We start from the raw sequence: 17,118 nt of genomic DNA, 5'->3' as shown, positions 1-17,118 counted from the left end.
TCCACTACTTATCAAGTTGACCCAAAAATACCCCCTTTGATCTATGATTGTCCTTTTTGATGTATTATTGTCCTTACGAAAGTGCAGCCTAGCCCTCCCCCGCCAAACACCAACCTCCTCCCCACAGCAGTTATGTCTTAGGCGGCAATTCATTATCAGAGAGACCTGGTCGGTGCCCCGCTCTCCCTGAAAGGTGTTAATTTTGTGAGTTATCACATGCTGTTCGTCACAGGTGAGGGCATGTAAACAGCGTTTGCCCAGTGGAAGAAGGATTGGGCTGGAGTTGAGGAAGTCTGGGCTCTGGTTCCAGCTTTTGCTGTGACTGGCTATGTCACCTCTCCGGTTTCGGTCTCGCTGGGACTGTAGTTTCCCTCTATGCTTCTCTAAAGCTTCTTTCTTTGTAGTTAGTCAGAAGTGCTGCTGTGGTTAGGAATAATTGAAGTGTTTTCCCACTGCTTTTTGTGCGTGGTGCGAGTGTGGTGGGAGGGGAAGCTTCTATGGTTTTAGTAAACACAGAAGCACCTTGGAAGCAGAAATAAACATATTAAGGAGAAAACAAGATATACCCTTATATACCATGGCAACTGCTAGTGGGTGACAGAGAAGGAAAGGTGCAAATGCTCACGGATGGAATGGGAGGAAAGGCCAAGCCCCACCACCTTCATTTCCACCTGGCTCTCCCTGGATGCCTTTCGTGTAGGCTTACAACTAAAGGACTTGGCCGTGCTAGGATTTGGGGACAAGCACTGAAGAATGTAAAACAGGAGTTAGATGAAGACATTTAATTTGGACTAAGATTAACACAGTGAATGCTGTCTTTCTCCTATCAGCTGTTTAGGGCAAGACCACGTCCCTGTTGTGTCCCAGGGTTTGGGCCTGCAGTCAGTACTACTTTCTAGGTCTCGGTGGATGTTCTGTGGGTGCTTGTCAGTGTGAATGAAGATGTATCAATCACATTTGATTTTGTAAAAATTCCCTGATCAGAGAAGGCACTAGAATTTGCTGTAGGACTAGACCAGTACCATGTGAATCACATAATCTCATTTTCCCTTTTTTGTTCCAAACATTTAAGAATTAAAACTGTTATTAAACACCCAGGCACGGTGGCTCAGGCCAGGCGCAGTGGCTCACGCCTGTAATCCCAGCACTTTGGGAGGCTGAGGCAGGTGAATCACTTGATATCAGGAGTTCGAAATCAGCCTGGCCAACATGGTGAACCCCGTCTCTACTAACAATATAAAAACTAGCCGGGCATCGTGGTGGGTACCTGTAATTCCAGCTACTTGGGAGGCTGAGGCAGGAGAATCGCTTGAACCCTGGAGGCAGAGGTGGCAGTGAGTCGAGATCGTGCCACTGCACTCCAGCCTGGGCAACAGACCAAGACCCCATGTTGATAAATAAATAAACAAATAAAGGACATTATCTGAGTCCAGTAAATGTATTTGTGCACAGGCCCTTTTAATCTGCATTAGGCCTTGTTTCTATCAACCTACAATTAGCGGGGAATTGGAGGGATGAGTTCTGTGGTCAGCAGGGTCCTGTGTTTTTGTTTGGTATTTCGGGTCTGTGTGAGACGGATTACTTCACTGCCCTCAACCATGTTTGTGAGGCTGAGGTGAATCCTGTTTGCTTCACTGTGATTCAGGCCCATCTCTAGGCAGCCTTAATCCTGTCTAGTTTTCTGCTGCTGGCTTCAGTGCAGATGACAGGTGAGATAATGGCTCAGGATAAATCTATCAACTCAACAGGAAAACAGCTTACAAACACTGGCCTTTCGTATATGAAACATACACACTAAAGGCAGCACTGAGACCCAGAAGGCTCTAGAAAGGCTGGCAATGGTATGGTAAGTGTCCTAGGCTGTTGAGTAGTAAAATCTGCTATGTACCCTCAGACAAATTACTTATTTTCTTCCTCAGTTTCCCTACCAATAAAAGTTATGGGGTTAATTTCTGAAAGTCACCCAGGTCTGAAGCTTTATGACTCTAAGTAATGACAGCTGGCACTTGTTGCTGTCTATTTTCATCAATGTTGAGGTCAGAGTTTTATATGTTATCTGTACTTGCAGGTAACAGACACAGAGAGGTCAGGTTGCTTATCCAGAGTCATATTGACTATGACAGTGCTGGAATTCCAAACTGTATAATTCGACCCTGGTGTCCTTGCCTTTAACTGCTCTCCTATAGTATTTCTCTGTGTTTTGACCCTGGTGTCCATGCCTTTAACTGCTCTCCTATAGTATTTCTCTGTGTTTTGACCCTGATGTCCATGCCTTTAAATGCTCTCCTATAGTATTTCTATGTGTGACCCAAATCAATTGAGGACAATATTTTTTTTCTTCTTTGGAAGAGCTTAGACATACTTATCATGTGTTTCTTGCTCCAGGCAGTGGCAAGATATTTTACTCTGTGACTGGCTCTTCTCAATATCTGTTGCAGCCCACTGAGAATTTATACCCTGGGGATTTAGAATCATGTGGCAGAAAGTTGTTGCTGTTGAGGAGGAAGATATGTGTAAAAACAGCAAATAGCCTACTGGTTTATTCCATGTGCTTGTGTGCCTGATGCTTGGGCTTCGCCGTGATCTCGAGAACCAGTAATAAGTAGAAGAGATACATGCAGAAAAGATAGAAGCAAAGGTAAGACTACGAGTGTCAGAAGAGAGTGTAGACAAAGAACCAAGCCTCTAAGAGGCAGCATGGCAGACTCTCAGAAATGGTTAATGATGACAGTAAGAAAGACATTGGGATATAAATTTTTTTGCTTAGTGTTATGTATATGTTAATGTTGACTTTTCAGAGCTTCGTAAGTGGTAAAGCAGAACCAATGAACACATTACTAAGTGAGCAATCTGCTGTATAATTATTTAGGGCTTGAGAAAAGGATCAGAGTATGAATATTGTAAAAATTTGACATGAATTTTGGTATTAAAACATACAGGTTACTAAAAATCCATTGCCGTGTGACTGACACAGCCTTCTAAAATGGCCCTTTGAAACTCCTTAGAGTCTTTGAGAGGGTAGTGAGGGGTAGTGGTCAAAAGCACAAACCTTTTGAATCCTGTTTCTGCCACTTAAAGTAACCTTGAGAAATTTGCATAACATCCTTCTTGTGACTCACAATTTTTCTTCTTTTGAATGGCTCAGACCCTAGTGCTGTTATGAACATTAAACAAGTTCATACATATACATTATTTAGAATAGTAGCTGGGATATAGCAAGCATACGTGAAACAGTACTTATTATTTCAAGCAGATCAGATACATTTGGTTTCTAATCCTGCCATTTGCAAATAATCCTCATGTTTGTTCAGAAGGACTCTTTCATGCTTCAATGGTTACAATCTCACTTAATGTCATGGTTAAATCATAGTGAAAAGATATGCAGTTTCTCTAGAACGATGACACAATGTTGTGTTCAGAAAAAGAAAAGGCAGCAATGGCATAGATATGAGCTTTAAATGAGATTTCTAGGTCCCCTCTCCAAGCCTGGCAACATTTTCCCTCCTAGCCCTGGATAGGTTTCCTGGTTAGGACTAATGCCTGAAGGGTTCTTCTGAGGAGGGGTTGGTCAAGAGGAAGAATGGCGATGTGATGTCACATGACTCTCATAGGCCTGCAAGAATCTTTAGAGGGTAATGAGAGAAAAACAAACAAAACCTCAGTTTGATATTTTTATTATCAAGTATCTCCCTTGTTTTCATGGAACATAAAACTTCCCCCATAGGTTCCCCGCTTAACTCCTAGCCTAGCAGGTCCATCTCTTCAGAGAATTTGGGAGGGGATGACATTTTAGCCATAAAATCTTCTATTTCAGTCATAAAAGCTTACTTTGAAACAAATTAGTGAAGGACTATTCCTTTTATTCCTTTACTTGTGTCATTTGGGGAAGATCTTTTTTATCTTGAAGATGCTAGAAACATTCAACTTATTTGAACAAGGGTCAAGGTCAAATTGGTAATATTTTACTTGAAATCTGTTTATTATAACACTAGCTTTATTAGTGAGGGTTCTCCAACGAATAGACTATATATGTGTATTTGTGTGTTTGTGGAGAGAGAGGAGAGAGAGAGAAAGGGAGAGACAGAGATTTATTATAAGAAATTGGCTCATTCAATTGTGGGAGCTGCCAAATTCAACATTCATAGAGCGTTCCAGCAGGCTGAAGACTTGAATAGGAGTTGATTTCGCAGTCTAGAGTCTGAAATTTTTTAGTCTTCAGGAGAATTCCTGCTTTTCTGGGAAACCTCAGTATTTCCTTGATTGAATTAAGCCCATCAAATTACAGAGGGTAATCCATTTTATTCACAGTCTACTGATTTAAATGTTAATCACAACTAAAGAATACAGCCACATCTGGGCTGGTGTTAAGCTAACATGTGGACGTCATAGCCAAGTGGACACATAAAATCAATCATCACACTCACTAACACTCACTGATCATTTAGATTCTAAGGGCTTTACTTGTATAAACTTACTTAGTGCTCAAAAAAGCCACTGAATTAGATAACTATCAATACAGATGAGAGAAGTGGGGTGTGAGTAAGTAAAGTAGTTTATCCTAAGTTACACAGGTAGCAAAAAGCAGGGTTGGCCTCCAAACTCAGTTGTTCTGGCTCTTGATCCAGAAAGCTTATGCGGTGCGCTATCCTACACCCGAAGCAAATGTTTATCATTTACCTCCTTTGTAACTCTCCAAGGTTACAACTACCTAGTACAGTGATACCCAAAGACTGCATCCTCACCAAGCCTCCAAATCAGAGTCATATCAGAGTGAATAGGAAGTACTCAGTAAGTGAGGGGTAACTAATTGAATTAGTGAATAGATGGATGAACTCATAGAGGAAGAATCGCTCATCTTTATTATAATCCAAGGTGGTAGGAACACTGTAGTGAGTGAAAACAGTTTTGACTCTCAAGGAGATCTTTCTTGTTTTTTTTGTGTGGAGAACATATCAAAGCAGAAATAAATAGCAATACAATGAAGATCATAATTTTTTGGACAGGTGTGGTGGCTCATCCCTATAAACCCAACAGCTTGGGAGGCCAAGGTGAGAGAATTACTTGATCAGAGAAGCTCGAGACCAGCCTGGGCAACATAGTGAGAGTCCATTTCTACAAAAAAAAAAAAATAGCTAGACATGGGTGGCATGCACCTATAGTCCCAGCAACTTGGGAGGCTGAGGTGGGAAAATCACTTTGGCTCGAGAGATGGAGGCTATAGTGAGCTGTGATCATGCCACTGCACTCCAGCCTGGGTGACAGAGTGAAACTTGCACACATGCAAAAATGATCTTAATTTTTAATACCTTGATCTTTGAGATAAGACAGAATCTAGGATATGATAGTACTTTCTCTCTCCATTAGACATGATGTTAGACAAGTTAATTAATCTTTCTATGCCTCATTTTCTCCATCTGTAAAAGAAAATAAGTATGTGTATCTCACAGTGTTGTGAGAAGTAAATAAAATTGATTGAGGTAACTTATGGATAATGCTAAATCCTGTATCTGGAATTTGGAAAGTGTTTGATAAATGATAGCAGTACTTTGAGAACCTGGGTGAGGATTCCATTTCCAGGGAGTAGAATGTAGGTAAGCTGACTGTGACTTGATCATGCTGAACAAAATATTTGAACTAAACTCCCAGCTACATAAGGGAGAGAACATTCTAGGTTAAAAAACACATATATACATATAAATAGAGAGCAGTGTTACAAACCAGTGAGGTGCATCTCAAGTTTGACCTGAATATGCATTTTGTTTGAAGTGCTCAGTAATTTTCCAAAAACTAAATTAGCTTTTAACTTTGAAAAATTGAAAGATTTCCCTAAAAATCTAGATTCTCTTTTGTTTAGAATAATCAAAAGAGATGGCAATACTGTGCAGCTCTATGGTTTCTGATTTCTCCATAGTATCTGCTATTTCTACTTTGTTCATTTATGTTACTTCTCTGGGCCCTGTAGGCATTTGGTGCAATATATGCATAGGTAGCACACAACATAAATAGTTTAATTTACAGGATTTGCATGCCAGGCTAAGTGTGGACTTTATCACATTAGTGGTCAATAAGGAGCAATCACAGAATTTTCAGAAGACACTTGAGCAAATTTGTTATTTTTTTGGGAGGCGGAAGTAAGAGATAGAAGTGAATTTAATGAACAGGCTGAGTAGTTTAGAGATGGGTTGGTGGGAGGCTTTGAACTATGCCAAAGGCGGGACATTGCAGATAGAGAGATGAGTGCACCTACCAGAGACGGGTGAAAGTGAATATTTATACCTTTATGTGATTTCATATTTATTCTGAGCTAAGAGCCATGACAATTTCAAAAGCTTCTGGGGATTTTACCCAGTCAACACAGGACAAGACATTACTTGTGTTCCTAAAGGAGAACGAGCATTGGATAGGAAGAATGACTCTTATTCCCTCTCTCAGTTTTAGCCATTTCAGAGATGAAGGAGAAGCTCAACCTTTTGGACTTATACAGTATGTCAGTCTTTATTATGGCTCTTTCCTGAGGGATTTTTCAAGAACGATGATATTATGCATGATTTTAGCCTGTAAGATGCAATTTGGCTGTATTGTCTTAGGAGGAATAATAAGACTTAGAACCAGGAAGATTGATGAGGAAGACTGGGTATTAGACATTAGTTTTAATTAATATGTTCATGCAAATGATTAACTTAACCTGTGGTTATTTAAATTTTTTCTCAAGAGAATAGAAAGACATTCAATGGTTTAAAGGAGGAACAATACCTGATAAGACTCGCATTTTAACATTACTCTGAAGAGTGAAGAATGGTTTGGCGAGAGGGATCTTGGAGAAGTATAGCAGTGTATTCCAGTTAGAAGGATGTTAGTATTATCTAGGTGAGGAATGGAGTTCGGGACTGAAGTCTGAATCGAAAGAAAAACAGGAAAAGAAACAGTTGAAAAAGTATGATGGGATTGGATTCTTAGTGTACAGAAACCACTTAGCTGTCTAATTTGGGGACTATTGAAATATTGTAGAAGAAGTATCTCAGCCTTTCCCCCCAGCATCACTTAATCATATACATGATCGAATACAAGATTATATGCAATTTCAAGTTCGCTAGCTAGAAATGTTTCCAAAATTGAGAATATAGTACCTAATATTTGCTGAGTTCCAACTGTGTGCTCACTATTCTAAGTGTGCTGCCTGAGATTTTAGAGACAGAAACTTGAATTACCTTTTGTTTACTGAAAAACTATTGTTTCACTGTGAAATGTTGGTTCTAAGGAATAAGCTATTAAAATACTAAATTATGCTGTTTTGTAATAATAGTAACTAATTATGATCCATGTTCTAACTGAAGCTCCCTCTCTGTGTGTCATAATGAAGTTGTTTAAGTCAATATGGTAAAAGTAGCAAGAAGCATGACTTGTAGCTTCAGACTGATGCATTCCAATCTTGGCTTTGCTGGTTGCTTGCTGTGTAATATTAGGTAAGTTACTTATCATCCTCTGGATGCTTCGTTTTTTGTTTTTGTTTTTGTTTTTTTAATTTGCAAAATAAGAATACTAGTACTACTTTCATCACCTGGTGGTGGTAAAAGGTGGGTTATTACACATAACTTACTTAGCAAAAAACCCAGCACATGCTAGCTGCTCAATAAATCTTATCTCTTATAATAACTGTTATAGGAGAAAGATGTGAGAATCTGAACCAGTACATGACTCTAAGGATAGAGTATGGGATGAAGTGAGAGATTTTACAATGGAACAAGCTGCCTTATTGTGTCATAAGATGAATTATAAATAATTAACATGCCATAACCATTAGAAAAATAATCAAAAGTAAAATTAATTTTCCAAAGGCATGCATGTGTCTATGTAATTTTTAACCTTCAAATTTAAAACTAAAGTCTTAAAATAAAATCTGCTACTCTTTCAGCCCTATACCCCATCCTGTTTTCTCTCCTACCTAAGATAGCCTCAGGAACAACTGCTTATTCTGTGACAGTTGCACAAGGTAGAGGTTAAACCAGGTAGAACTAGAATCAATGAGTAAACGTGAGAAATAGAAAGAGGACAGAGTGCAACATTGCAAAAGTCCCACAGTTAAGAATGAATTTGAAACTGATTTGCTGTTACTCTGACCTTTGCTACCATACCTATGCGAGGTTAGGGTCAATAGATGAGCATGATCTGCTGTCTGATTATGCCTGCCCTTCGTGCTGCAGAGACCATCCTGGCTGGAATTTGACTGCAAGCAGTGGATGTCTTCTCCCAAGCAACTTTCTTCCTCTACCGTTGACGTTAATGGTGGCTGCTACCATATTCCCCCAAGCTTTATCAAATATTTACTGAGTACACAGTTTACTAAACACAGCTCCAGGATTTAGAACAGCCAAAGGCTTATTTATTGTTTGCTATAGTAATAGTTTGTAAAAATTGTCTTTGGAATCCTAGGCAGGATATAAGAAGAAGCATTTAGTTATAATCTAAGCACTAACTGTGTTGTCCAACTTGATAGCCACTAGTCACACATAGCTATTTAAATTTTAATTAACGAAAATAAAAAATTCAGTTCCTCTGTAGTACTTGACAGTTTCAAGTAACTACATACTGGCAATGCAGATATAGAGCATTCTGCCACCTCACATGCTTATGTTGTTCATCACTACTAGAGTGCTCTTGTCACAGTCCTAAAATGGATTTGACTACACGGATAGTCTCTGTTGAAATTTTTAAAATATCTCTCTAAAATTACTCTATTAGTTTTCGGTGGTTACTGTAATGAATTACCACAAATTTAGTGGCTTAAAACAGCAAATGTATTATTTGCAGTTCCGTAGTTGAGAAAACTGAAAGGGATCTCACTGGACTGTAATTAAAGTGTTCACGAGCCTACGTACTTTTCTGGAGGCTCCACTCCTTGTCCCGATACATTCTAGAGGGATCTATATCCCTTGGCTTATGGCCATCTTCCTCCATCTTCAAAGCCAGCAAGTATGGGCCAAATGCTTTTCACAAAGCCAGTTCTCTGGTTGACTCTCTTTACCTCCTTCTGACATTTTTAAGGACTCTTGTGATAACACTGTGCTCCTTCAGATAATCTAAGATAATCCCCACATCTCAAGATCAATTGATGAGCAATCTGAATTCCCATTGTGCCACGTAATATAACCTATTTCTAAGTCTGAAGAATAAAGACATGGATATCTTTGGCAGAGGGAGGTTATTATTCTACCTCCCATGATGAGTAAATATTTTATAAAGTACATTGGTTTTCCTTGTAGAAAGGGGCTATGTAAATATATTGCAGGTAATTATTCACGTAATTCTGAATTTAACAAAAGTTCTGATTATATATAATGAAATCAATTAACAAAAATAAGATATTAATAGTTTACTTAATATGCACCAGACAGTAAGGGCTGAGATTTTAAGAGCTTATATGCATGAATTCATGATGGAGTAAAGAGAGACATTAATAACACCTTAAGTAGTAGTGTGGGATAAATGAAGACATGGAATCTTAATCGGGAAAATGGGGTTCTTTTCCTGGCATAGCCACTTACTCACCTGTGTAATTTCTATGGATTTAAATTTTTCAGGTAGATAAAAGGAGGAGAACAGATTAAAATGATCTCTAAGGTCTCATCCAACACTTAATTTTTCCACTATTAATTAAGTTAGCAGTAAGATAAGATTATGCAAAAGCACAATATTGAGTAATACAGAATTGCTGTGTACTACTGGAAAATTAAACAAGATAATATGTCTTGGAAGATAAAGAAAGATTGTTTAATCATGTATAGCAGAGCATGATTTTATTTTTTTGGTTACAAGACACTTTGCTTTATTAAGAATTGAGATTGAAGGAGGAACACTAAGGGAACATTGTATTTCCAGTTGGGCTAGACTGACATTAATTATTAGTCATATGCATGATTAAGCAACTTTTTATCCCCCTGCTTTATTGTAGCCAGGTGTTTAGGGAAAAAGGAGAATATTACTGCCATTAGAAGACCTACATCTCTGTCAAAAGCTATTGGCTCATATGTAAATAAACCTTTACACCCAACAAGGTTGATAAACAACTGAGACTCTTTTTGTTGTAGACATTGGCATGTGTGTTATGCAGTAAGTCAAAGAGTGAGACAAAGGCATTTTCTCCATAAAATTAGGCAAGTTGAAGCTTTCTAAATGAAACAGACCTCAGGTTTAGGAACTCTGAGGATCCACAACTTTCAGATCAAGGTGTGTTAAAACAACTTATTTTCCCTAAAAGGGTATTAATTCTAAGACTTATTCAGATTCTTAGAAATATCTGGGCCAATGGCACTCTAAGTATGTTAACAAATTACCCATGGTGAGTGCCTTAAAGTACTTTAAGTATATACACTATTACTCAAAAACTATGGATAAAGTTTTATATAATACCAGTAGGATATTTTCGCTTATAGGGATTGAACACTATGTAGCTAAAACAATTATCATCAATCTATCATCTATCTGTCTATCTATCTATCTATCTATCTATCTATCTATCTATCTATCTACCTATCATCTATCATCTTTCTATAAATCTGCTGATCTTTCATGTTTCTATGATATTCTGCCTAATGTTCAGCAGCCCATTGTGCATGCCACACTTACTAAAATCTTATCATAATTTGGAGTGCTTTCTCTGATAATGAAAAAGAAAAGTATGCTGTCCCTCCTTGAAATTCTATGGTTTTTCACTCTCTATTACACACATTTACTCATTCAATCATTTATTAATCTTTCGTATTCTTCAAAGATGTATTGTTTGCAAGGCACTGGAAATACTGTGATAAAAGGCACATACTTCAGTGGGGTGAGGGGTAAAATGCAGCTGACAGAAGCACTGTCACAGAACCATGTAAATTTTATGAAAATTTTAGGTAAAGAGTATTATGGAATCAGGGTAGAGTGGCACCTAAAATTTGGGACAAGGAGGAGGGACTAGAGTTGCCATTAAAAAGATGTTGCTTAAAATGGAATCTTGAAGGACATGAATGAATCATTCATTATTTCTTCCATTCATTCATTTATTGCTACTCTGCCAAAATGATGCAAAAACAAAGCCATTCCTGTGCTCAAGTAATTAAAAATCTATTTGAGAAATAACTTATAACAAACTAGAGTACAGAGTGATTGTTGTAAGGATAAAACTATACGTGTGTGTTTAGCACAATGAGGGAAGTCGTAGTGGGCTAGCAGAAGGCTGTATTCAGATTAGGGAGAGGAATATCAGATAAGAGGAAAAGTGAGAAGTGGAAGGATAAGAAATTTGACTGGAGTATATGCTATATCAGGTAGGGGGCCATGGAATATGAAGCTGCAAAATGGAATAAAGAGACTGAGAAGGGCCCACTATGCTAAAGACTTTGTGCTTTCTCTCTTAGGTTATATGCTAAGAATGATTGATTTATCATTGAATGATTTTCAGTGATTTTCAATGATAAATCAGTTTTCAATGATAAATGAATTGATTTATCATTGAATGAATTTATCATTGAATGATTTATGTACAAGCAATGGGCAATTTTGTGTGTGTGCCCCTCTATGTCCATTCTGCAATCTTTTCCACTCAGTCTGTTCCCAGCAAGTGAATCTTTCTACTTGCATTCATAGTCTCTCTTGCTCTCTGGCTTTGGCCAAAGAGAAGCACCTTTAGAAAGTGAGAGCACAGGAGAAAAGTGAAGCTAGAATGGTAGATTTTGTTGATAACCACCACTTCATCTTCTTTGTTCGGAGGATAACCCATCTCCCAGGTGCTACAGGTATTGGCTACTAACAAGTTATATTATTAGCAGCAATGAGGAAAGCCCTTCGCTAGTGAGAGCCATCTCACTTAGAGATGCCTGGGAAGATATGCAGCTCTCCTCTTCACCAGTGGCTGGTAACCAGTGGTTGACCTATGCAATGGTGTAACGGCCTTGTCCCCTTGCATCTAGGGGGTACAACCTCTGTAAACAATTTACACTCCAGAGCTCTTGGCGGGTTCAGTCTAAAGATGAATTCTTTTCTTTTCTTTTTCTTTTTCTTTTCTTTTTTTTTTTTCCTTCTCTTTTCTTTTCTTTTTTTTTTTTTTTTTTTTTTGAGATGGAGTTTTGCTCTGTTGCCCAAGCCGGAGTGCAGTGGCACTATCTTGGCTCACTGCAACCTCTGGCTCGCAGGTTCAAGCGATCCTCCTGCCACAGCCTCCCTAGTAGCTGGGATTACAGGCACCCGCCACCATGCCCGGCTAATTTTTGTATTTTTAGTAGAGACGGGGTTTCACCATGTTGGCCAGGCTGCTCTCAAACTCGACCTCAGGTGATCCTCGTGCCTCAGCCTCCCAAAGTGCTAGGATTACAGGTGTGAGTCACTGCGCCCGGCCCTGAGGATGAATTCTTCTGAAATCACATCTTTATCTAGCTTCTTTCTTTGTACTCTTCTGCTTTTCTTGCCTCTTTAAAGGTTTATCCTGGTTGGGCACGGTGGCTCACACCTATAATCCCAGCACTATGGGAGACCGAAGCAGGCGGATCACGAGGTCAGGAGATCAAGACCATCCTAGCCAACATGTGAAACCCTATCTCTACTAAATACAAAAGATTATTTGGGCATGGTGGCGCATGCCTGTAGCCCCAGCTACTGAGAGGCTGAGGCAGGGGAATCGCTTGAACCTGGGAGGCAGAGGTTGCAGTGAGCCGAGATCGTGCCACTGCGCTCCAGTCTGGTGAGAGCAAGACTCCACCAAGAAAAAAAAAAAAAGATTTATCCTAAGGGCATGCCCTGAATAAATGACTTACATAAAATTTTCTGTCTCAGACACTGATTCTAGAGAACACAGCTTCTAGGGAGCTCAATATAAATGATAGTTATTGCCAGAAATTGTCCCATAAAGCAGACTTTAAAGATTTAATTCTGGAGTTGAATCAGACCCCAGCTGGGTAGTATTGACGACCCCAAACCTAGTGGTAAGTAGAGTTTTTACAGTTTCTTGAATGTTCTAACAGTACAATTGCTAAAGTGTTGGAGATGCCTTAGCTTTTACAGTGTCTTTGGCATTTGAGAGAAGTGGGGTAAATAACAAGATGAAGGAATGTGGAATTTGGTGTTAGTTGTTGTGTGCCTTTTGGTTACTTGGGAGAAAAAAAAATGACTAATCATTAATTTAAAACTAAGTGCAAAAGTCCGAGGTTATTTTTGGGAAGTCTTTAAAGAGACCCTTCTCACTCGAAGCTTGGGAGCATGTTGAGCTGGTGAACCATCGGCCTTAGTTGTGACAACAGCAGAACTTCAGAAAAGCCTAAATTCATGCCTAGGTAAGACTCTGGATACCATAATAAGTCAGATGTGCTTCAGAGAGTGGGAGTTGAGCATGCAAAGATTCAGTGGCTTGCCACATATATGATGCTTTTAGGGATCCAGTGGTCTGGTGCATACTGAGACATCCCTTCCACGGTAAAGGGCAAAGTTATGGCATCTTTTGTATCCTACCATTAGAAAAGAAGTAAAACACAGCAAATACAACACCTGGGAATACTGCACTGAATGATTTAGCAAGTGCTGTGGAAAGCTCCCAGTTTTCAGTGAGGCCCTGAACAAGAAGGGGCATGTCCAGGCCGTATAGTACAAGCTGTCCTACCACATGGCTTATGTGGCCCAACAGATCCTACAGTGCCTTAAAAATTATCTCTAGGAGATAAAGATTTTGTGTGGAGTCTCTGACAAGCCCCAGCAGAAGGGTTTCATAACAGACTGCTGAGATTCTGGAGCAAGGCCATGCCATCTGCAGCAGAGCATATGATTTAAAATGCAGTTGCATCCAGACATGAGACAAAAGCTGTTCACCATGAACTGGGGGTTGGCAGACCAAGTAATAAACTATAAACTACAGCAGCCCCAGCAGCAACTATTTATAAAATAGAAGTGTTACAGAATGGATCACCCTTAAAATGTCCAAAGGGCATATGTAAGCTGGATGGGATTTCTTTGTCACCAGCACAGTCTCATCTGACACCACTCAATCAGCTCACACCTGTAACCTCATGGGAGAATCCTTATGAGCAGCTAATAGAGGAAGAAAACAACACAGGCGTGGTCCATGGATTGTCCAGCTCAGTATGTTGGTGTGGACAATGGACTGCTGTTATAATATAGCCCCATTTGGGAAGTCCTAGAAGACAGTATTCATGGGAAAATAGGAATAGGAGGCAGGATTTGGGTTAGTGTTACTTGTAATCCAATTTTGTTGAGAGACAAATGGCTTAAAAGAAGGCTGTTCACAAATGGATGGCATTGGTGGATGGCTTGGCCTGAACAAAGCAATGTTTTCGTATTAGGGACAAGAAGTTTCAGGAAAGAAGCATGTGGATGAACATATGGAAATGGGTAGAAAGTAAGAAGAACTTGTCATTATGTGTTAAGCCTCCTCGGGTTAGAGACACAAAGCAACCAAGTGTGGAGAATGGTCCAATAGATTAGAAGCCAACTTAGCTAGCAGAAAGGCCTCATGAATGTAGAAGTCATGGCAGCGTAGATGGAGACAATATATGGACCTGTAAGAATGCGTTCTCCTCTCACCAAAGCTGATATACTCGATGTCATGTCTAACCCATCAACCAACACATTTCTGCACTGAGCTCCTTATATGATAATGTTCTTTGACAAAACCAGCCAGACATTTTGTTGGCAAGTTGATAAAACTGGACTCCTCTCATCCTGACAAAAGCAACAATTAATCCTAAGTAGTAGTGACACACATTCCGAGGATGTGTTTGCCTTTTCTACCAGTAGTATTTCAGTCAGCATTATATGGAAAGGCTCATGGAGAGGTATGTTGGATAGCATCTCATACAACATCACTTCAGATCAAGAGAACCCCTTTATGGTAAAGGAAGCATGGTAGTGGGAACATGGCAAAGATATCCTCTGATCCTATGATACATTGAATCAATTAGTGGCAGCTGACCATATAGAGCATAGGCCGCTTTTAAAGTATAGCTGTAGTACCACCTTGGAGATGATGCCCTTAGATGGGGACACTGTACTTCAGAAAGATGTACATTCATCCTAAACCAACAGCCATTACATGGTGCCAGGGTCCGCAGTAGGTAGAGTACATGAGTTCAGTAACCAAGAGATGGAGCAAATGGTAGCCCTACTTCACTACCCTCCAAGAATTGACTAGGAGACATTGTGTTGCCTGTCTACTCAACTTTAGAACCTGTGGATCCAGAGGTTCCAGAAAAGATATGCTTTCACTCAGGGACACAGCAAGAGTGTCACAAAACTTAAAGATACAGCTGATACATGATCACTTCTAGTTCTTCAAGTGGACCAACAAGCAAGAAAAGGAATTATCATACTGCCAAGATTGTGTACACTAGGGCATCTGAATGTGTAGTGGGGTATTTTGGCCCGATTACCTAAGGAAAAGGGCTGCTGTTACTTAATAGGGGCATGGAGAAATGCTTTTCATTCTCAAGTGAGCTGCAGGTTATCTCTCGGTACCCTCATGCCCAAATTTAATTATAAATTAACAAGTATAGCGAGTATTGCCTGGCAAGTGCATGGTAACTAGGGAATCAAGGCTCTCAGGGATGAGTGTCTGAGACATCCTACCAGACAAGCCATCTAGATGATCTGAAGTCCTAGCTGAGTGTAAAAGGAATCTATAATTGTAGCTGACAAGGATAATGTGTATTGTTGACAGCCTTGAGATCAATTGCAGCAAAGAAGACTGTAATTCATCCTACAAATGCTCCTCTTACAAGTTTTCCTAGAAACTGAGACCAACTCAAATTCTGAAGAAGCTAAGACCAGATGGGAAGAACTTACTGTGAGAAGTGAATGGATTTGAGAAGTGCGAGTGGCAGACTTGGAAGTGGCTCTTGGCACTTCTCCAGATCTCTTTGACTGGGCTGGTACACCCATGCCCCTGTAGGTTTTGGCTGATAACTGCTCAAGTTGGCAGGGTTGTCAACTGTAGGGTTGTCCTTAGCTGATTGAAGGTACCTTACCCAGAGATGCCTGAGAAGTTACACTGCTCTGTCTCCAAAGACTGACCAGTGCAGGGATAAGACAGTGCAGCTCTGTTTTCTCTGGCCAAGAAAATATCTGATTTTAATCTATGTTCTAGAGAGCTACCTATGGGATTAGATTGAGCCTAAACTTCTCCTGAAATCATATTCTTGCCTAACTCCATCCATCCTTCATCTTTTCCTGCTCTTCTTGCTTCCTTAAAGACTTCTAAGAGTATTCCTTCAAGAAATCACCTGCACAAGACTCTCTGTCTCATACTCTGCTTCTAGGCTTCTGGGCCTAACTCAATTACATGTGGCAATGGCTGTGTTTCTTTATGGAGAACCACAGTCTCCCCTAGTGGTCATTTCCTGTATATACATTATTCTTCTTTCGTGTGTGACATCAGTTTCCTGTCACAATCCTGACTAATGGAGCAGAAACAAGCAGGGAGTGATATGATTAGATTAACATTTAGAAAGTTCAATTTGGCAGCAGTGTTGAGTATAGAATGGATGAAAGGCAAGTCTAGCTGCAAAAATATAATTTCATAGATTATGGCAATAATCTAGAAAATAATTTAAAAGGGCTGGAAGTGTAATAATCATTGGAGGTAGCATACATTAGGTAAATTTGTAAAATAAGTCAGCAGTAAAATTGATTTAAGGATCAATATGTCCTAACCTCCTACGAGAACTGAAATCACATATATTGCCTTATAAAGTTACTAAACAATTATTATTTTACTACATATGTAAAAAAATATTACTACTACTCTTGAGGAGCTTGTAGTCTTAATAGTGAATCATGACTATCTTGATAGTTGTTATAAAAGTCAAAAAATAAATTTTATACTAGAATTACAAGCAAAAGGGTGTGAAAGCAAGAAAAACTACAGGATAATATTTCCAATGAACATTGATGCAAAAGTCAACAGTTAAATATTAGTAAATCAAATTCAACAGCATATCAAAAAGATTATACATCATAATCAAGTGGGATTTATCCCTGGAATAAAAGGTTAGTTTAATGTAAGCAAATCAGTTGATGATATATCATATTAACAGACATAAAGTCAAAAAGCCACATGATCATATCTATTGACACAGAAAA

The sequence above is a fragment of the Mandrillus leucophaeus genome, unplaced genomic scaffold (assembly GCF_000951045.1).
Source record: "Mandrillus leucophaeus isolate KB7577 unplaced genomic scaffold, Mleu.le_1.0 Scaffold224, whole genome shotgun sequence".
Lineage (NCBI taxonomy): Eukaryota > Metazoa > Chordata > Mammalia > Primates > Cercopithecidae > Mandrillus > Mandrillus leucophaeus.
This window is presented reverse-complemented; position numbering follows the sequence as displayed.